This window comes from Zosterops lateralis (assembly GCF_965231275.1).
Source record: "Zosterops lateralis genome assembly, chromosome: Z".
NCBI lineage: Eukaryota > Metazoa > Chordata > Aves > Passeriformes > Zosteropidae > Zosterops > Zosterops lateralis.
The window spans coordinates 59,594,255-59,617,121 of NC_139800.1; positions in this window are offsets into that span (position 1 = coordinate 59,594,255).

Sequence of the window (22,867 nt, forward strand, 5' to 3'; positions counted from 1 at the left end):
AAGTAGTTTCAGTAGATTGGATCAAAGTAGAAATGACCCTGTTAGTATAGGTGATAGACATTGGCATAGAATTGTAAACAATGGGTACGTAGTTATCTGTATAAGAGGTAGTGACCTCCCATCAAGGAGGGGAGTCGCCTTGTGTCCGAGCTGCTGAGAACACCATGGCCGGACACAGGGGAAGGGGAGTCACCTTGTGTCCAAGCTGCCAAGGAACACCTTGGCTGGACACACTGAATTGTAAGATAAGAACTAATAAACAACGCGAGAAACCAGAAAAGCAAGACCTTGAGACTCCCTTCATTCTCGCACCGAACACCGAGCACTGAGCTCAGCACAGAACACAGAGACACAGAGTCAGACAGCAGACCCTAAATCCTTCAGAGGTCAAGAGGGAAAATCACTCCGTTTGTGCCCACACGAACCACCAGCCAGCTTTGGAATCTCAGGTGTGAAACAACCAGATTAAAACCCCGAGACACTCTCAACCTTGTCATTAGGATTTCTTAAATTGTGCTAACATTGTTAATAGGAGTGAGAAATTCCAGTATTTACTATTTCCATGCTTTGTTATCACTTTGTTATCAGGAACACATGTACTGACTTCCTCAATCCTAGTAAAAAGGAACACTATTGATAGGAGTAGACAGATACATTAAGCCCATGTGTGGCTCAGAGGTGGGTATAATTGGAAAAATTTTGGGTTTTTTACCATGAGAAGATCTACTCAACATCTGGTCTACTGACATCTGACAGGATGCACCTGTCTCAGAGGGGAAAAAGATCTCTACCACAGGAAGTAATGAGGCCCATTGACAGAGCTTTTAACTACCTTGGCAGGAGGAAAGGCACAAAACCATTCTCACCAATGAAGAGCAATGGGTTGCTGTGCCAAAACTTGAGGAAATGAGCACGAATAAGATCCCTCAATCTCCTCACCTCAATCAGGTATTGCCTACAATATACCACACCTGAAATGTTTCTACAGTAATGCACAGAGCATGAGGAACACTCAAGTGGAGCTCAAGGTTTTCACTGTATCCCAGAGATTTGACATCACTGGCATAAGTGAAACCTGTTGGAATGAGTCCTGTGGCTGGAGTGCCCTGTTGGATGGTTCTAGGCTCTGCAGGAGGGATAGGCAGGGCAGAAGAGGCTGGGGGGTGGTACTGCAGAGGGGTTAAAATGTATGGGACTCACAGCTGGCAGTGCACTTGAGAGCCTCTGGGTTAGAACCAAATAATGTGGATATGAGAGTGTACATCCTGGCCAGGGCAATGATGCTAATGAATTATTCTTCGGGGAAGTAAGGGACACTTCTAAGTCAAGTGCCCTTAACCATATGGAGAACTTCAACTTGACAGAAATTAACCCAGGTACAAACCAGGACAGAAGATTCCTAACACACCTGGATGACAACTTTATGGAACAGATCCTAAGGGAGACAACTTGGAAAGATGCCCTTCATCTGCTGATTCTGAAAGGATCTTGTAAGCAAAGTGGAGATTGGCAGATGTCTTGGCCACAGCAACCATGAAGTGATCAAGATTAAAATCTCTGTTGACAGGAAAAGTGCCAGCAGAACTTCAACCCTGGATGTGAGGGAAGCAGGCTTCAAGCTGCTCAGGAAACTATTGAGTAAAGTACCTGTGAAAATGTTTTCACACTGCTGCTCACTTTTTAAATGTTGCCTCTTAAGGGCACAGCAGCAGGAAATTCCAAAATATCAGAAGTGTCAAACAGATGAGGCAGAAGGCTGATTTGGTTGAACAGGAATTTTCCTTTGCAGATAGGCAAAACCAGAATGTCCGTGCCCAGTGGAAGCAAGGTTAGGTTGTCACTGAAAACCAATAAACTCTGCAATCAATTTGTTAGAAAGTTGACATTGACACTTCTTTATTAGCAGTGCTAAGGCATGTGTAATGCTCCTGACAGCATGGATTCTCAGTAACCTAAAAGGCCGGGCTGTATTTCTGAAACTAACACATGTTGGGAAAGATGGAACAGGAAGGGCTTGCGAGTATGATTGCTCAGGTCAGCAGAATTCCTTCTCCCTGCCATTCATGGGTGCTCCTACAAATACACATTTATCAAATTTCCAGAATGCATACATATATGTTAATTTTTTCCTATGGACTTGTTTGGGTATGGTTCCATATATTCTGATGAACCTTCTTTCCTTGAGAGTAACTAAAATGCATTGTCAAGTCATAATGTATTTCCCTTATCATTCTTTGCTCTGAAACACAAACCTTGTCCTCAAAACTAAGATGCAGGCTACTATAAATTAAATACTAATAGAATTAAACAAAGAAGAATTAGCTACAATAAGATTTTATAGCCACAGATGTAGGGAGTCAACACAAAGCCACATTAATCTCTGGCATTTGTACTAAGTACTGTATGGTACAGAACTAACAATTAACCATGAATATAGGGATCATACACTATCATGCTAAAGTTTAAAGGATTTTCCAACATCTTCACTCAATACTGTATAGACTTCTTATCATAGAAATATAAACCTTTCAGTAATAAGGTGACATGGAAAGAATACAGAAATGCTGCTGCCACTGTATGGAGAAAATTTGTGTGGCCAATGCCAAATTGGAGTTGAACTTAGCCGGTACTGTAAGGGACAATAAACAGACTTTTTTTTCAAATACATCAATTATAGAAGGCAGTGCAAAAATAACATTGGTCCATCTCAGGATGAGGATGGTCACCTCACAAACACAGACAGCACAGAGGTGTTTAATGTATTCTTTGCCTCTGTCTTCAACACAGCTGATGAACCAAGGGGATCTCAGTCCCCTGAGCTGGAGTACTGTGAATTCTAAAAAAGGAAAATCTGCACCTGGGATGGGGCAACCCTAGATGTGTGGACAGAGTGGGGAATGAGATGCTGGAAATCAGTGCCATGGAAAGGGACCTGGGGGTCCTGGTCAGTGGCAAGTTGAACACGAGCCAGCAGTGCCCTGGCAGCCAGGAGGGCCAAGGGTGTCCTGAGGAGCATCAGGCCCAGCATGGCCAGCCGGGCAAGGGAGGGGATTGTCCCACTCTGCTCTGAACTGGGGCAGCCTCACCTCAGTGCTGGGGGCACTTCTGGGCACTGCATTAAGCAGACATTAAGCTATTAGAGAGCATCCAAAGGAGGGCCATTAGGATGGTGAAAAGTCTGGAGAAAAGCTTGTCAGACCAAGGGGAAACCTCCTTGGGGTCTTCAACATCCTCATGAGAGAAAACAGAGGGGCAGGAACTGATGTCTGCAATCTCTTGACCAGTGACAGGACTCAACAAAATGGCATGAAGCTGAGCCAGGAAGGTTTAGATTGAAATTTTTTTTCAAATACTCAGGTTTTTCACCCAGAGGGTGTTTGGGCACTGGGACATTGGGATCCCCAGGAAAAGTGGTCACATCACCAAGCCTGACAGATTCAAAAAGTGTGATTCTTTGGGTGTCCTGTGCAGACCCAGGAATCGAACTTGATGATCCTGATCAAACTCAGCACATTCTATGATTCTATAATTTTCATCTATGAAACACCCAGGTGGCTGGCATCCTGGGAGGAAACAAGCAGTTAAAAATGTTTTGATGAGCACTGTAGGCCATGCCTACACGTTTTCTGTAATTATTATTTACTTAACTTGGTTCAAATCACTAATTAAAAATGAAGGTTTATTACCCACTTGTTTATTTTTATTGCTCACACTGCCCTACCACACTTTTAGACAATACAAAGAAAATTTACAATATTTTGTGATTTTACAGATGAACTGAACTTTTCCCTATTCCTATATTTGTACAATAATTCCTAAAACTGCTGTATCTTTATGTGTCTCTATGAGTGAAATGAGTTGAAAATAAGGATGTCTTCTTAATTTATTCTTAAAATACATTTCATTTTCAAAAATTGTTTTTGAAGCATCACTTTTAAATTTTAGTTGGTGACTTTTTCACTCCCTCCTAATTTACTGCCTGCTCTCTGATGGGTCTCCTGCCTGCATTTCAATCTATTCTTATTAAAAAATATTTACAAACTATCATTTACATTGTGCAAGCATACTAGAGGTATTTGATTTCAGAGTACATAAATATAGCTAAAGAATCACCAAATCTTTCAGAAGAAGTTGCTAAACAATTAAGTATTTTTAGAAAAACATCACTAGAAATGTATCTGTAGCATGCACAAAAGAATTCTAGGCAATTTGTTCATGACATAACAGATTTTCAAATATCCCAGTTCAGCTGTAGGAAAGAAACAATCCTCCAAAATGCTGATCATGGAGTCAAACAACAGTTTGGGTTGAAACAAGCTTGAAAGATTACCTGGTTTCACTCCTGTTGCCACGGGCAGGGACACTATCCACAGGATCAGGTTGCTCAAAGCACCCTCAAACCCAACCTTGAACATTTCCAGATGTTCCATGCATTGGAACTGCACAATATACCAAATAACAAAAAGATAACCATGTCTATTACAGTGAAAACAAAACTAGGAAAGCAGATGTCAACATAGTCACTTCTTGGAAACCTTTAGTAAGAAATTCTGCCTAGTTCAGATGTCTTATCCACAACTTGAAAAGTAATCCTATAATCTTTTTTAACTAGAATCTCAAACCCACTGCACCCAAAAGACACATTTTCTCAGATTAGATGAAAAAATATCTGGAAGCAAACCCTCCAAGGGTTGATAATCCCCGAACTATTTCTGGCCATTCCTAAATATTTTAAATCATCTCTGCATGCAGAGCCAGGAAATCCAAAATTATATATGCGCTCAGATGATTAATCTGCATTTTACAGTCTGAACACATTTCAGTAGAGGATCTTGCTAAAGTGTCAAGTGAGACAAACTATTATTGTCTCCAGCTACATCCCTCACAGGCTGTAATATTCTTTACCTGCCTCTAAGTGGCAAGTGGTAAAGTGTTCTTCCCTCTAAAAGGCAAATCTCTCTAAAACTGTAAAAACTGCATAAATCTCTGAGTCTCTTCCATCTGGCTAATTCTGCTCAATCAGCATAAAGGAGGGAAAAATCCTGACAGGATTGTCAGGTTGTCCTTAAACCAAGTCAGGTTAGATTATAAGAAATGAACTCTCAGTGAAATTACTTAAATGGGAAATTTGTGTCATTGTATAAATATTTATATGCTAATACCAGAATGACCAACACTGTCCAAAGGGGACTAATCCCACTGCTCACTCTTTGTCTTATGAGGACATCAGAGCTCTGCTTTCACCAGGTCCTAATTTTTACATTTTTAAGGAGTTTTCTCTGACATTTCTGTACAACAGCATCTCAGAATTATTTGAAGGTGGCAGAAAAGTAATGGTTTGCAAAGTCTAACCTGAAAAAAGAGGCTATGGCAAAGTGTAGTCTGTACATTAGATGGATGGAAATTTGACACCAATATCAAAGATAGAATCCTGAAAAATACCCTTTTTCTAAAAACAAAGATGTCACATTGTTACGTTGGCCTGAAAATAGAAGCTGTCAAGTTTTCCACTTATTTTTGAGTTGAAAATGCAACGCATCACTTAGATGGGTGCCATTATCACAAGGCTCTTTCTGACCTCACAGACTGAGTAAATGATAACCCAGACAGTGATAAGCTCCCAACCAAATTAACAGCTTCATTTGTGTACACACACCTGAACAGCAGGTGTGTAAGTAATCTCCTGTCACCCTAAAGGATGATGTTCAAATTCACTCAGCAGAAGACCAAAACCTGTTTCCTAGCTGAGGAGCAGGTACCTTCAGAAGCAGCTACTTATTAAAGCAACCACTGCTTTGCTTATTCAAGAGATGGTCAATGATGGTTCAGTATGGAATAGAAAATAAGAAAAAAACCCCACATTATCTTTATTAACTTTTAAAACCCACTATTTTTTGCAATTTTTTCTGAAAGACAGATATTCCATGAAGCTCAATTGGTGTTTTCTGTATTATTTCCAGAGCTGTCACACCTTGATGGTCCTTTTATTTAACCCAGAATGATGGGCTGATGTGAGGAGCCGATTTAGTTTTGATTTGTCACAGCACTGGTAGTCAGAAGCACATGGGGAGGGGATGCACATGTGCCACTGGCAGGAGACAACCAGAATAGGGGAGGAAGCGCTGTCCTGTGGGGCCTTTGCCTGGTCACACCTCAGATGGGACAGGCGGGCAGCAGGAGACACTGTCCAGAAACACGCTCCGGTCAGAGGGACAGACTGAGCGGGCAATGCTCTGCTGTCAGGAGTCAGACCTCGGGAGGGACCAGGGGGCACCAAAGCCACGGCACCACAAGCTCTGGGGTTTTCTGACTTTTGCGCTTTTCGCTTTTTGGCTTGGTGAATGGGGCTTTTTGAGTCTCGGAGCCTCTTGGGTCTTGTGCTTTTGCTTTGGCTCCAACCTGCGGCGGCTCGCTCAGTCCTCTGACCTGGCCCAAGCTTGGTTTTTGTCCTTTCTGATCTGGCCCCAGCCTGCCTTTTTGCTCCCCTGCTCTCGCTGGCTCTCGCTTACCCTCCCACCTGTCCCTGCTGCTTCACCCCCGCATCCCCCCCCGGCCGCCGTCCCCGTGTGACCCTGTCCGGCATCCCGGCCCCGCCCGAGCGCCCCGTGCCCTCCTCACCTCACCTCACCTCACCTCACCTCACCTGTGCTCGGGTGCCCGCCCCGCTCCGGGCACTGCACAGCTCCGCCGCCCCGCGCTGGGGACGGGCACGGCGCCCCCGGCCCCGCCAGCCGCGACGCCCACTCCTCTCTATCTCCCCTCCCTCTTTCGCTCTCCTCCTCTTTCTCCTTTTCCATCTTTCTTTCTCCTGCTCTGTCTTTTCTAGCCCTCTTTAGTAGGGTAACTCCCCCCGCCCCCTTTTTTTTTTTTTTTTTTTTTTTTTGCTTTGGTTTGGTTTTTTTTTTTTTTTTTTTTTTTTTTTTTTTTTTTTTGGTGGTTTTTTTTTTGTTTGTGGGATTTTTTTTTTTTTTTTTTTTTGGGGGGGGGTTTCACTATCAATAAACCGTTCTCAGAGGCAATGTTTGTCTCAGTTGACTTAGTTTCGTTCCTTACCATCTATTTCTAAAATAATTCCTCACAGTTTCCCCACACTGGATGACACATTTAAATTGGTGGCGGAGGCGGGATGGTCTTGAACAAAAACATAGTTTAGTGTGTGTTTTTCGGGAGAGATTTCATTTGGACATTAAAGAAAAAAAAAAAAGAAAAAAAAAAGAAAAAAAAAAAAAAGAAGAAAAAAAAAAGTGTGACCCTCTCCTGAAGCCCAGTGCCTGCAACTGATCTAACATGTGTCCTCTCAGAAACTGTTTTTTCTGTGTTGAAATTTGGAACTCATTACAGCGTGGCCCTTTATGAGAAGCATTGCGCCCTGTTCTCTGTAACTGCTGTGGTATTTTAAGGTGCGTCCTCTCAGAAAGTATTTTTCCTTGGGGCAGTTTGGGATTTATATGGTGCAGCCCTTTCTGAGAAGCATTTTGCCCCCTTTCTGTAACTCTGTGTGCAGCTAGCTGCCTTTGTGATTCAAAGTGTGCTCTCTCAGGAGGCATATATGGGGCATTTTGGGGGATTTTTAAGGCGTGGCCCTTCCGGGGAAGAAGGATGCCCCAACTCGGCAGCCAGTTGGCTTCTTGCTGTAAGGTATGTCCTGCTCGAGAGTGCTATTCAGGGCGCCTGGAAGTTTTTTTCTGGTGCAACCCTCTTCAGGAAGCTGCTCCGCCCCTTCTCTCACCCTGTATGCTTTTTAAACGAAACAAACAAACAAACAAACAAAAAACAACAAAAAACAACACAAAACAACCAACCAACCAACCAACCAAACACAAAACCAAAACAAAACAACCCCCCCCCCCAAAAAAAAAAAACCAAAACCAAAACCAAAACCAAACCAAACCCCAAAACAACCCACAACCTTTTGTGTGCTTTTGGGGGCTGCTTAGTTCGGGCACTTAGAGATTATAAGGTGTGGCCCTCCCTGAAAGTTGTTTGGCCAAGAAGGCAGTAGCAATAACTCCAAGTGCTGTGACAGGAGAGTGGGGCAGAGACTCATCCGCCCCCTCACTGTATTCCTCAGGTTTTAGAGCAAGACCCTCTGTGTCTGGATTAGCGTGGGCTCGGGATTGCTGGCACGGCATCCAAAGTGTTAGAGACCAGGTCTTAGCTTTGCGGGCAGAAGCCAAATCCAGGCCTGGAAGGAAGGGGAAAGCGGTGTGTGTGTGTGTGGTACAGGGGGAGGCTGGCGGCCCCGGCTGGACACACCGCTCGGCCTTGCCAGGAGATGACAGCGATGGCATCACTACAAAAGCTAATTTTAGTGCAGTCGCTGCAAATCCGTGTCGTGGACTTGCAGAGAAATTTGGAAGAGAAAAAATGCAGAACGACACAAGCGGCTTGTGGCAGGTTTTGGGGGACGTTTTAGAAAGGGACGGCGCCGGTCCATGTGCTGCTGGTCCTCGCACCCTCCGTCTGCAGGCTGCTGGTCCCGGAGCCTCCGCAGCTCTCCCGAATGTGGTCATGGCCAGAGCCATCACTCCCTCAGATCCCACAAAAGAGCCCGCAGCAGAGGTCTGAGCGGAGCTGACGCCATGGTCTGCACTAGAGCCTTAATAAAAATACACTTATGATAGCGACCAGGATCAGCCCCCCCTCCTAACAACTAAAGAGCTGCCTTTCACAGCTCTGGAGTTGGCTAAACTGAAGAGGGAATTAGGCTGCCACTCTGGCAAAACCCAACCTGAGTATGTCTTTTGTGTTTCCTTAAGCAAGGGAGACCAAATACTGCTTAATGAGACGGAGGCAGGAAGTTATTGGGGTCCCAGTGTTTTACTCACCGCTGGAGGCTGCCAGGCACTGTGGTCTTTGACCCAGAGGGCTTCATGTTGGGCTGGTGGTCTAGATCCCTTGGAGAGAGGTGATCCCCTCACTGTAGAAAGGACCACGGACCAGTTACTGGAGACTGTCCATAAGGCAGCCTGTCTACAAGTGAAGTACAATTGCAAGCTACTCCCTTTCCAAGAATTCCCCATCTTGCTCTCTCAGTCAGTAGATGCTGAGAGAATGACTTCTCTAATTTGGGAGCTTCCCGAGCCTCTAAAACTGATGGCAATTCAGTTGCAGGGGAAGTTACAGGCTTCGGTCCCTTTAAAGAGAGTAATTGCTGCTCTGAGAGGTACCACCTCCTCCCCTCCAGAGGATGCCCTGGCCCAGGAAGGAAGCTGTGGGCTTGAGGAGATGTTTCTCAGGGATTGATCAATTTGGGTCAAAAATACAGTCGTGCAGAAACAACAATAAATTAGCCAGAGACTTGTGTAGTGAGACATACCTGGCATAGCCCCAGACTATGATCCAGGATTCCCTGCTTCAGTGGAAGCAAGCACCCATGGACAAGACAAGCTTATATGGGCACAAGGTTGGCAGAAGGGAATCTTGAAAAGAGTGATGGACAGTCTCCCCACAGACAAATTGGAAAAGGTGGTGTCTGAATGGCCACTCAACACACCCAAAAAGACTAGATATGCTGAAGTTCTCCAACACTTCCCCCTAATTGATCTATGTGAGGGAGGAGGTGTTCTAGTGGAACTAAAGTGAGTAAACTAAAAGCTAAAAGCCCCATCTCCTTTTGGTGGGTGTGGGAACAGAGGCTGGTTAAGAAAATGTAGAATCCTGTAACATACCTCAGGGTGGGACAGGGAACTGTATTATTTAAAGTACGGTATGAGATCACTTCAGTGGTATAATGTGTTTGTTAAAGTATACTGTTGGTTTGGCAGAAGAAGTTTGATTTGTACTCACATGCTGATTTGATCCAGAATAATTTTAGTGGCTTGAGGAATTTAATAAGTTTAGGAGAGGACGGCAAAACCATGAAATTCTAAAGCAGAAGAAAACTTGGAAACACCTTTGATATGTAAAACTCATCTAAGATACCTTGTTGCTTAGTAGTTTCCATATAGTGAAATATCACATGAGTGGCTGCATTGTCAGTCCATGAGTGTTTGTGATCTATGTTTTCAATGTAAGTAAAAGGTGTATCTTTTTGGCATTGTAAATTAAGGTCCCAGACAACTATTTATTGGCAAAACTGAAAAAGAATAATAATAATAATAAAAAAAAGTAATGTCTGGGGAAAATAATATTGCGTACTACTCTTTTCCTCAATACTTGTAGTTTATGGAATTATTGCTTGTGTAATTTCTATACCACCTCGTGTGACTACATGAAAATCAGAAAAAAGAAAATGTAGATGTTCAGAAACAAAGTGCAAAACATGGACATTTTTCTCTCCAAAAGTTTAGGAACAAAAAAAGAGACATTGTTGCATATGAAGGTGTTGAATACCAGTTGTTGTTGCTATTGTGTTCTGAGGATTGAACAATATGCTGGACTGCAGTGTGAAGCCAAAATCCCTTCCTTTTACAAATTAGTGGGATTAAAGTCACTCAAAGTATCACTAAAGATCAACTGGTGAACCTAACACGTAAGTCCAGCAGACTTCCACAATGACCCTATACTTGAATATGACAGTGACCAACCTGAGATTGCTCAGAAGGGATACAGTGTGGATCTGTAAGTTTTGTAGTTCTGATGTTAGATGGCAGAAATCCAAATTGTTTAGACTCTTTTTATTCTCTCTCCCCCTCTCTTTCCTTTTCCATTCCTCCCTCCTCCTGCTCTGTCTTTTCTAGCCCTCTTTAGTAGGACAACTCCTTTTTTTCCTTGTTTTGTCTTTCATTATCAATAAAAGGTTCTCAGGTACAATGTTTGTCTTAGTTGACTTAATTTAATTCCTGACCACCTATTTTTAAAGGAACTCCTCGCAGTTCCCCACAGTGGAATGTGACAGCTAGTCTCAGCTAGGACTTACCAATTTTTTCAGGAAATTACCTCTAATTTTAGTGAATCAACAGACAGATTCAAGTAACACACTTCATATTAAACTAGAAAACTTTATCCTGTAAACAGAATACAGGCAACATATTAGTCTTACATGGGGAGAGATAGGATAGAATTAAATTTTGGACTGTGGGATGTGTCTGCAAAACGCCATGGCAGTACAGAGAGGCACAAGGCCTGACCTTGGGGGAAGGAGGTGCCATACAGCAGATGCCCTGCACAGGGAGGAGCCTGCCAGAAGCTGCCAGACATCTGAACAGGTGACTGGCACAGAACAGGTGACACAGAACCTGTGATCACTCCATAGAAGGAAAGTGTGGTGCAGACATAGCAATGTGTTATAGGTGAGAGTTACCATATAAGGAAATACTGTGGCTTAAAGAACTGTATAAAACCTGTTCATTTCTTTTAATAAAGGATTCAGATTCTCTGCCAGTATGAGTCCATGCCTCAATCATTCACAGTTGTCATGGTTTGAAAGCAAAACGAGTGAGAGGCTCCAAGTCAGTGATACAATTTAATAAGAAGAAAGGTAAAAATAAAATAAAATAAATGCAATAACACAAAGGACCACTGACAGAGTCAGAATACAACCTGAGCAGGATGGTGAAACCAGTCCAGATGAGGTCGTCTTCCTGAAGCAGTGATCCTGTAGAAAAGGTCTGGTAGCTCTGGTCCTTTGGGAATCCAGTAGGTAAGGGCTGTTTGTACTGTTCCAAATCCCAGATTATATCCAGGTGAGAATGCTTGGCTCCTCCCCCTGGGCAGAGCATCTCACAAGGGGATGATGAGTTGTGAAGTGGGTCCTTGATGGCCCATTAAACAGAGATAACTCCTGGAGGGAGTTACTTGTGAGTCATGGGCAAGGCATTGATGGGCCATTAGCAGAAGACAGCCCAAAGGGAGGGGCCTGGGAAGACACTGCCCCACCTGGTTCCAACAGCACATGGAGATGGTGATAGAATAAATACTTTTGTACATCCTACACTGCAACCCAGGACAACAGTCTTGTACTTTGAATTTTAGCCTTACTTCTAGTGTTTCTGGAAGATACAATATACTTGGAGTATATCTGGTGTATTAAATCAAAATCTTTTGCCATTTAAATCTATGAATACTGAGAAATGTATGCTAGAATTTGGCCATGTCATTTATCAAGATGTTAGAAGAAAATAAATTTACTTCTGGAGCCTGTTGCTATCTAAGAAATTCCTCCTTTGTTGTATAGGTTTTCTTGCATAGAATTATTTTTATTTAACTTTGCATTTCTAAACCTTAAAAGTGAACAACCTCTCTCAAGGCAATGGTAATGCAATCAAGATTAACGGTAAGAAAATAAATAGCTTATAAAGAATTGAATTTTCATTTTATGGCTAAATTCCACCACCTACACATAATTTGCACCTCAGTCATATCTGTCTAACATATCAACACCACAGCTAACATAAATACACAGAGAGAATGCATGGGTTTATAAATATAAATAGGCAAATAGAGTACTAATACACTGGATCATATAACATCCTTAATCAAAGCATTTGGCATGAGAACAAAAAATATAAAAGAACTTGTAACACCTTTCAAGAAAAAACAAAAATTTTAGCACTTGAGACAGATATTTTTAACAATTTAATCTTGACATTGATGAACTGCAAAGTTTTATCGTTCCTTGTATGTTCACATGACACACTATTTACAATCAATAGAGGAAACTAATCAAAGTATTGAAATAGCACAGGTATATTAGTATGGACAACTATCATATGGACCCATCAACTCTGTTTTATCTTGTGAAAAGCTTCTGCTCTTCAATAAGGTTTAGTTTCTTACTTTAAATCTTATATTGCAGGAGCAAGAAAAGACCTAGCCCTGCTCTGACTTGCTGCAATGTTGTCATGGATACACAAGCATGGTCCATCACTTCCACCAATAAATAAACAAGATTCTCTAAGAGTGCTTGGCAGGATTTATTAGCTCTGTAGCATTGTTAGGTGCACAGACCTTTAAATAAGAAAATTCTTTTTAGCATTAGAATAATATTCAGGGCTGCATTAGGCATGCACATGAGATATCACAGAATTACAGAATAGTCAGTGTTGGAATGGACTTATCTTCCATTAGGAAAACCAAAGAGCAGGTACTATTCTGCAAAACTTTACGCTCACTTTTTTTTAAACCAGTTTATCTTTTCATCTTGTTTTTTAGAGGGCATTTGTAAATCATACAAGGAATCATTCTCTAATGTAGTAAGGAACTTGATATGGTCACCTGCTAAATGCTTCAAAAATGAGTAACATCATTACATATGTCAGAAATAAAATGCAAATTATCCTTTTATTAGAAAAGAGGTTATTTTAATGTGACACCTTGGTCACATTGTCAAAGTTGTTACTGAAATGAAGTCCTCTCTCAACACAGAGACTACAAAGATGAAATTCAATCTGAATTACCAGCACACCTGTCAACAGCTACAAAATTCTTGATTCTAAAAAATCAGCATCTTATGTTGATGAAGACATGTAGATTAAAAGCTTTAAGCTTCTGTTTCAAGATGTAAAAGCACAGATAATTAGGAATGCTCTATTTAGCACTTTTGCTTTTCCCTGCTCAGAGACTTCATTACCAATGTTCAAAACCTGCACTGAATTCATTAGTTGTCTTTGGCTGGAGAAGTCATAAAATGCTGTACCTGTTCTTTTATTTTTGGAGCTCAAATGTGTTTGATTTTAGTAAGAGCTAGAGAAGGATCTGGCTGGAAGTACCTTTACCATTAGCACAGGTATATTCCTGATGAGCTCAGGACTGTCCAACACCTCCACCAAGGATGGGCACCGAGTTTCTGGCAAGCAGACTTCTTCTCAGTACATGAAATTTGATTTCCACAAAGATTTTGCCATTGGCACTCAACTGTTACAGCATTTACTGAAAGCAAGTAGGTCATGAGCCCAGTGGAAGTAGATTGCTATGGTAAACAGCTGTTTGTCATTCTGGGTGCTTGTTTTCATTGGTTACCCTTTGCTACTTAAGAGATGGCATCTCAAGTCCCATGTCTTGTGTGTGACCACCATATGAGTTCCTAGGGTCACGGGCATCTTTCCTGTTCTTGGAGAGCACTTGGTACACTGAAATGTTCAAGGAAGTAAATTAAAAAATATAACAATTAGTGCTATTTTTTCTCTTATCAGTAACTCTTGAATGTGAGAGAAGTCACACTGCAGTTACACCTGTAAGGATTACCAGTGCCAAGTAAAAGCTATGGGGTCATGCTCAGCTGTTACAGTCCATGGGTCTGAAAAATACAAATCTATGCTGATCTATGTGTTTTAACATTTGGAGCTCCATTTTATGGAAAAGAAAAGAAAAGGAAAAAAAATTAGTGAAGGCAGCCAGAGTATGCTTGCAGAAAAAACAGCAGCAAATATTGATTTGCTGCTTTTTTTCCCCAAATTAAAGCTGAAATGCTTACTTTTTTTTTGAAAGGGAAGGAAAAGAATGGAAGAAAAAAGGTCACTGTGCCTTCTAAGAGAGAACAAGGCATAAAGATATACCTCAGAAATCAACCTTTTTTAGGTAATGGATTACTGCTTTTCAGGCCTAAACACAGGGAAGATTTTCACCCCTTGCAAAACAACACTACATTTGGTGAGCAGACACCACTCCTTCCCCAGACAGTATGTATGGTCTGCAAAGCCACACTTCAAACTATGTACCCAGTGCCGAGAGAGTTAATTTAAATTTGATAACAAATGGCTCTGCTTTTGGAATGAATGTAGCCTGGCAACTTCAACGGAGAACCCTTCATAGGGCCTCAATTGTGTATGCAGCCTCTTCGAGAAATAGTTTCACACGTTTGACCCAAGTCCTGTGATGCTGTTGCCATGAAATAAAACTGTACATAGGCAATGGTTTATTTCTGTACAACCTCGTTGTTTCTCCACTCCCGTGCCCCAGGTGCACATAAAAAGACCACACAAAATTGCTTATTCTGGACTGGTATTTTGTATTTTTTCCATTATTTCATCCACTAACATCTGAATACAAATTTAAAACATCTTATTTTTGTATCAACATTTAACCTGCATGCTCAGGGTATTTTTTTAGGAATTTCCAGCCAATCTGCCTGGCTGCCCTAATCAAATCTATTATGTGAAACCAGAGAGGCAAACAATGGTTTAAATTAAACACCCACACCATTTAATTTTATTTTTTTCCTTTCTCCCCCCAAATGGCTGCTTTGTCTGTGTGCATACACCAATAGCAAGTGTCCCTCTATTATTGCACAACCAATTTGATGTGTCAAGTATTCATATGCTAATGGGGGTACAGTTTCTCACTTTTTCACAGATAAATTGTAAGGATTGCTACAAACAGTGAAACACAAGAATAAACAGCTGTTATTTCAGATGTGATAAATTACTTTCCTTTCAAATAACATGCAACACATGCTACTGATCATCATTGTTTCTATTCATTGCAAGTTAGCCTTCTGTTTTTTTCTCAGAATGGTTAGAAAATATTTAGCAGATATAGCCAGAGTTGATGCAAATAATTTAATTTCCTTATTTTGCTTTGAAACTTCATGATGCAAAGATAATTTTTCTTCAGTGTTCACCGGTAATGAAAGTTTTGTAATGGGCACAATGATTGTTCCCTATGATGCATATATATAATTTTTTAAGCACAGTAGATGAGATTTGGAAACTTGGCTATTTCCCTTTATGTGTTAACAAAATATGCCATAGTATGCATGCTCAGAATCCATTCCCTAAGAATAATCCTGACAAAGAATTCCCTACATATAGCATATGCCCTACAAGTCATGAAGAAAGAAAATAATAGCCAACATCTTTTTGTCCTGTTGAAAGATCAATATCTAGTCAGAACTCAAAAAAATCAGGAGTTAAGAATTATAATTTGTATTTTATACCTGGAGTAAAACAGGCTTGTTTTTAGAGGCTGTATTTTATAAATATGGAAAAAAGTATTTGGCATGGAAAAAACCAAACATGTTTGTCAAGCACAGACTATTATTTAAAGGCATAAAAATAGGTTTGCATTTTTACTGATTAAATATGTGTGGGTTTATATAACAGTGAAAGATTACATCTGTGTCCTTGATTTGGACATGAAAACACATTTATATAATTATATTGTTCCACAGTCAATCCATAGATATACAGAAATTCTGAGTTAAACTCATGAGTCTAGATGAACATCTTTAATTTAATTAGCCACTGACGGATACCTGTGCCACCCCTTTGAAGTCCATTTTAAGCCAGTGCACTCTGCCCCAGCCTGGGGATAAGAATGAAGTCAGGTGCAAATAAATGATGTGCCTAGGAGCTGTGTATGTTGGGACTTTTCCTTGCCTAGGAGCTTTGTATGTAGGGAGTTAGAAGGTAAAATATCAATTCCAGCTAAATGTTCACAACATCAGGTTACTGAAGACATACAATAAGAAATTGGGCAATGTAGAAAATAAGATCCTCTTATGTGCTATCAAATCATTTATAACATCACCCTGCATATTTATGGAATAATTTCACCCAAAGACTAACTCTACATTGGATCATTTTTTTGAAATACAAAACAGTGTGAAATCCTACCAATACATAACAGCAACCCTTTGCTGGGAGTATGTGCAATAAAACTTGATTTTAAAAATACATAAATGTTCTTATTTTAAATATGCCTCATTAAGAGTGCACTAATCTTGGGGATCAGGTACTTCATAAGGGAAGTTATGGAGAGGAATTGGTCGATGTGGTAACTGAAGAGGGATATTTCATATCATATTTCAGGCAAAAGCATTAAACTGGCAATCAGGAAAACTGCAAAAGTTACAAGAGAAATTAGGATGAAAGCCTTCACTGATCAGTTGACATGTGACCCACTCCTTTTCTGCTTCATAGCAAAGCAAGCATCATCCTCACAACAGATTAGTGCCCAGGTAGAATCCCCAAAATTAAATGTGTATTTGTAGCAAGATGTGCTCATGCACCTTTAGCTGTCCAGAAGTACAGACTCTCCTGTAAGCTCTCCTGTTTTGTGTGCCCACAACTGTACATTTTATAAATACTCTGGTGTTGCTGATGTCCTCCAGGTATTCCAAAAAGAGTAACTTTTCTGCAACTTCCCTTCACAAAGCAATTGTGCTGATGTATCTGGATGTCAGACTGAAAAACTAATTAATTGGACCACTCATAATTTCCTCGGAGAAATTTTACATGTGTCTGAAACCACAATGGTCAGAGCACAAAGAAATGTCACAATGTCAGGACTCCTCTTCTTCTCAGAAGAAGGGGGAGGAAACTGAAGAGAAAAGAACATTTGCAATTTTTGTGTCTGACCATGTGCCACGGTAACAGCCGCAGAGCAGATCTGCACTGCCCTCAGAGGGCTGATGACTCATTTTTTCATCCCATGCTCTTGCAGTTGAGTGAATAGCTGCTTATTAAAGGGCCTGGTTCTGCAAACACTTCTGCACTTGCTTGACTTTGAATATGCAAGTAATTTTATTGGGGTGAACTGTAGGTAACTAATTCTGGGAGCAACAAGATTGCCAACATCTTAAGACTAATATGAGATCAAGAATCATAATCCTAATGCCTTAAAGGCTGGTGAAAAGTAGATTTCATCATATTAGTAGATTTCATCATATTATCCATCATATAGATTTCATCATTTATCTCATTCATTCTCAGAAGTCTTTCACAATTTAGTTCATTTTTTTGTGTAGCTGATTTTGCAGTTATGGTGGGCAGGAGTGCGTGAGGAATACAAGCTCAAGAGTTTCTATTTTTAGAATACTTACAGAATGATCAGGAAAATTTGCAACTCAGTTCTAAAATGAGCGAAGAATTGGATGTTAAAACTGTAGTTCTAAGCATGTTGGGGGATCTCTTGAGGTTTCTGCATCCCTGCTAGGAAGAAAGGAAAACTGCAGTAGGGATAACAAGAATGTAGACCTTCTCTTGCAACATTGAGAAGATGCTCCAAGGAAGCTGAGGGGTAAAACAGGGATTTACCCAACTGTGATTCAATGTCCACTCCAGCTTTGGGGTAACTTCTCCCTACAAAAGCCTCATTGAAGATATTTTCTGTCTGCCCCAGTCTTGAAGCTACAGGAGAGGTGCACTCAAATTCATAATAATTGTAATTATAAAAGGTTCATCTCTTCACAGTTTTCTGGATTCATGGAATTAAAGTTAGAAACATTTATGTTATGTTTAAGAAATACTAGAGAGTGGATGCTAATTAGACAAAAGGTGACAGGCAGGTCAAAGAGAAGAAAGTGTACACAAGATTACATCCAATGTAATTTTGAAAAATTTTACTCTCAAGCCTTACCACAGACATTTTTAAAACACTTGGTTTTTTTTTTTTTTTTTGTTTGTTTGTTTGTTTGTTTGTTTGTTTTTCTTTCCAGAAAAAATGCCATAGTCAATTAAGTTATTGACTAGGGACAGCAAGTCTCATATCTGCCCACCTGGAGGATGCAATTGTCACAGTGAAGTGAAAGAAGGAATTATCTGGAAAAATGGAGTGATTATTTGCTTCTGCAGACAGCACGCCTTTGCTATAGAAAATCTAGATTTTATCTTTCTGAAAAAATCACATTTTTCTAACACAGGCAATCTAGAAATGGAGCTTCTGAGTCAACCCAAGCTGAATGCTTCCATTATACAGTCAATGGATTAGATTTGATTTGCTAAGCTTCCCTATGGTTACATTTTATTTGCCTTTAATTCCTTTCTTTATCCAGCTGGTGTACATATGATATTAAATTAATATAGAAAATTATGTTGCCATCTCTGCTATATTGTATATCTATGTTCAAAGAAAAGTAATGCATCACAACTCCAATAAAAAACCTGCCTCTGAAAAAACTTTATCCCAAAAAGTTTTCCTGGTCCCTGGCATTTTGTGGGGATGCACTACTTCTTTTAGGCAGTATTGGACAAATGAATTAAAAATGTATGTTATACATTTGTGGGGGAAAAAGATAACTCTTTCCTTCCAAAAAGATTAGTAATTATTCCAGATTTTGTGTTTCGTACTTCCCTTTATTCTCTGGTCAAAATACCCCTCATCTTGCTGAGGGGTATTAAATTTCAGAGATTTGTTTACTTACCTGTGCAGTGATATCACTGCTCCATGAGCTCAATAGGAATGGAAACACTGGAAGGAGAGATGTAGATGTGCTAGGGATGGGGACAACAGGCATTCCCCAGACTTTTGGACTGCATCTGGAGCTAAATGGCCCTTATTGTTTTCTTCAGGTGGCTAACTGATGTTAACTGCTTCCAGTAACCTGATACTACAGTAAGTGCAACTATCCCATGGGAGTAGGATTTATCCCCCTGGTCTGTACATGGCCAGGGAATGCAAGGTTATCCTGTGTAGCACTTGATCTGTGATTTAGCTGAAGATTACAATGTGTAATCTATCCTTATTGATCATATTCATATAGATTAGTTTTAACTAGAGTCTACTTTATTTGTCTGACTCATGATCTGGCTGGCTTTGGACAATATTTCAGGCACTATAGAATGGAGTGCAATTCTGGAAGCCAAATGTTTGAAAATAAGAACTTTAGAAAATACCAGAAAGGACAACCCTGTTTTTATCTAAAAGATACTGGGTTTCTAGTTTTTATATCTGCAAGGAAAACCTGGATAATGTGATACAGATACAGTTTAATAACTTGAACTCTAGATAGAAAATAAATTAAATTACATTTTAAGCTCTAAATTAATCTTTGAAATAAGATCTGATGACAAGGAATTAAGAGGGAACTAAATCCTGAATTTCAAAGTATCCACTAGCATTATTGGCATGTTTTCTCCATTCCACAGTTTCCCAGAGACTACAAGAGGATTTGAAGAATCTGCTGTAGACTTTCAATAAAAACTTCTCCAGTCAGGAGAGAAAGAGGACCCAGTTTTAACCGTGTCCTTGCTTTGAAGCACTTCCTACATCCAGGGCACAACCAAAAATAGGAAAGGCCACATAACAAGCAAACAAAAAAAGGCGGCAAACAAAAAACTTCTAAATAAACAAAAAAACCCCCCTGAAGTTATCATTCTGAAAGGAGTGGGAAACCCCAACATTTCAAACTGGGTTTACTTGTTTTAAAGCACTTTTATGCACATATTGCCATGGATGAACTAGCAGAAGACAGAGATATCTTTATATCCTCCAGGGAGAGGATGGTACTGACTTAAGAATTAAATGTGAAAGACTGGACCTTCTTTGCCTGTTGGCCTGGGCTGACCCATAGAGTTTCAGGAGGCTTGCCAAGGTTGTGCTGTAGGTAAGGAGAACTAGCTAGGACTGAACATGAGCAGTCTCCATGACAAAAAATACATCTAGATTTCTTAATCATTTGGAAAAAACTGAACTTCATCACCTTGTGATGGCACCAGATCAAATAAGAGCAGATTGCCATGGCATAGCTCATTAGACAGCTGAAATTGCTCTACAGAGAAGGTAAGGAGGACAGTGATATTTGTCTCCTCAGTATCAGCACTGATAATCCTCAAGGACTATACCCTTCATCACAGAAGCAGTGGACATCTTGGCTTTTCAGGACATGGGGATTAACAAAAGCAAGCTGGAGTTTGCTGCTCCAGCAGACTCCCACTCCTTTCTCCTGTAGTTAGTGTGGGCTGATCACTTCCATGTTGTTCTCAGAGATCTTCAGGAGATTTTCAAAAACTTTACAGATACAGACAATCTTGGGTAAGCAACCAGGCACTTCTCAGTCTTTCATATCCAGAAGCATTTCAGTCTGCTAGGAAACTAGTATCTCCTGCCCCCAGACAGCATTCTGTCTGGGTATTGCATAAGGATAAATGCTTTTCTCTGCTGATGGTTTGAGCTGAAGGTTGAGATTGACTGTGTAGTCAAAAGAGTCCATTAATTCTGCTGCACTGCTGCACAACCTGTGGAGCTGATGCAAAAAGAACAGCAAAGACTTAAAGCTGACAAGAAGGGAAAATAAAAAGAAAACAAAAAACCTAAATCCCTTGGTTGTGAAAGAAAACATGGTGTTTATGATGCCCTAGACAGACTGGCTAGAGATCAGATTGGAAACTTGATGAAATCAAATGAAAATATTTTTGTTGGTTCTAGTGGGATTGGGATCATTACCAAACAGTTTAAGGCAGCTTGAAGAGGAGATGGACCAGTACATATATATTATATGTGCGTAACAAACAAAACCGACTAACATAGTTACAGCATCTGAAATACATATAGGATGCATATTTGGACTTTAATCATTACCATGGAGCACAATTATAATAGCAAGTGACCATATTTTGCTTAGAAAAATGTGGAAGAAAAACACCTTGGTTTAACAATGCTTATGACACTCCCTAACAGAAAGGAATAAAGCAAAAACACCAACAAAACAACCATTATACCTTGAGAGTAGCATGTGAACACAAGTGTTGCTAAACTGTTAGTATTATTTACCTTCAGATTTTGTTCTACAATAAAACAAATAACAACTACTGTAGCTTCATCTTGACTAATACAATTCAGACTTAGTGCCATAAAGGCAATTTGTACACACATAAGCCTATGTAAACAATGTTTAGGTTTTCATAAAATTCCGCTTGTTAACTACAGCAATACGGTACAAAGTAATGGAAGCTAAAGGGATAAATAAGGACTTAGGACCAAACTGACTGGTTGTACTGGGTTTGCATGGCCAGGTTTTGGTAGCAGAGGCTACAGGGATAGTTTCTGTGAGAAGTTGTTGGAAGGTTCACATGTCTAATGGAGCCAATGCCAAACAGCTCTAGGATAGACACACTTCTGGCCAAGGCCAAGCCAACCAGAAATGGTAGTAATGTCTCTGTGATAACATATTTTAAGAAGAGAAAAAAAAATATTATGCAGTTATAAATATGCTCAGATAAGAGCAGAATGAGAATATGTGAGAGGAGGAATATGTCTGGAGACACTGAGATCAGTGAAGAATGAGGGGGAAGAGAAGCTCCAGGCACTGGAGCTGGGATTACCCTGCAGGCCACTGTCCAGTCCATGGTGAAGCAACTTGTGCCCCTGCAGCTCATGGAGGTCCATGGTGATGCAGAGACCCTTCTGCAGCCCATGAAGGAGCCCCACACTGGAGTAGCTGGAAGTGTGAGAGGAGCCTGTGAGCCTCTGGGAGGCCTGTGCAGGAGCAGATTCCTGGCAGAGACCTGCAGACTCTTGGAGAGAGGATCCCACACTGGAGCAGGTTTCCTGGTAGGACTCATGGTCACATGGGTAACCCACACTGGAGCAGGCTGTGCCTGCAGGACTGCACACTGGCAAAGGGACTCACACTGGAATAGTTAATGAAAAATTGTAGCCCATGGGAAAGACTCACACTGGAAAAGTTTGTGGAGATCTCCTGTGGGAAGGACCCCATAATGGTGCAGAGAAATGACTTCTCTCCCTGACCAGTAGCAGGAACGACCTATGATGAACATAACTCCCATTCCTGTCTCCCTGGGGGGAAGGAGTGAGCCCAGGAAGGAGGAAAATCTTGGGGGGAAGGTGGTTTTAAGATTTGTTTTACTTCTCATATCCTGTTCTGATTTTGATTTGTAATAAATTCAGTTACTATCCAAGTCAAGTCCATGACAATAATCTGTGTGTGAATCTTTCCTTGCCCTTAGCTCAAGTCATGAACACATTATTGTATTTCCTCTCTCCTGTCCAGTTGCAGAGGCTTTGGTGAGTATCGGGCATCCAGCCAGGGTCAGCCTACCACAACAATGCAGTTACACCATCACAAAACAAAACTCTTATTTGTGAGTCCTACCTTGCATTGGATTTCAGAAGGTCCAACTTTCAGTGAAAGATACTAAACCTGAAAGTAGCTCCAGTTTTACCATAATTCCTCTGTGGGTAGTTAGATATCTCAAAACCACACACTGAGATTACTTCCTCACTTCATAATTCAGGAGCATGCCTT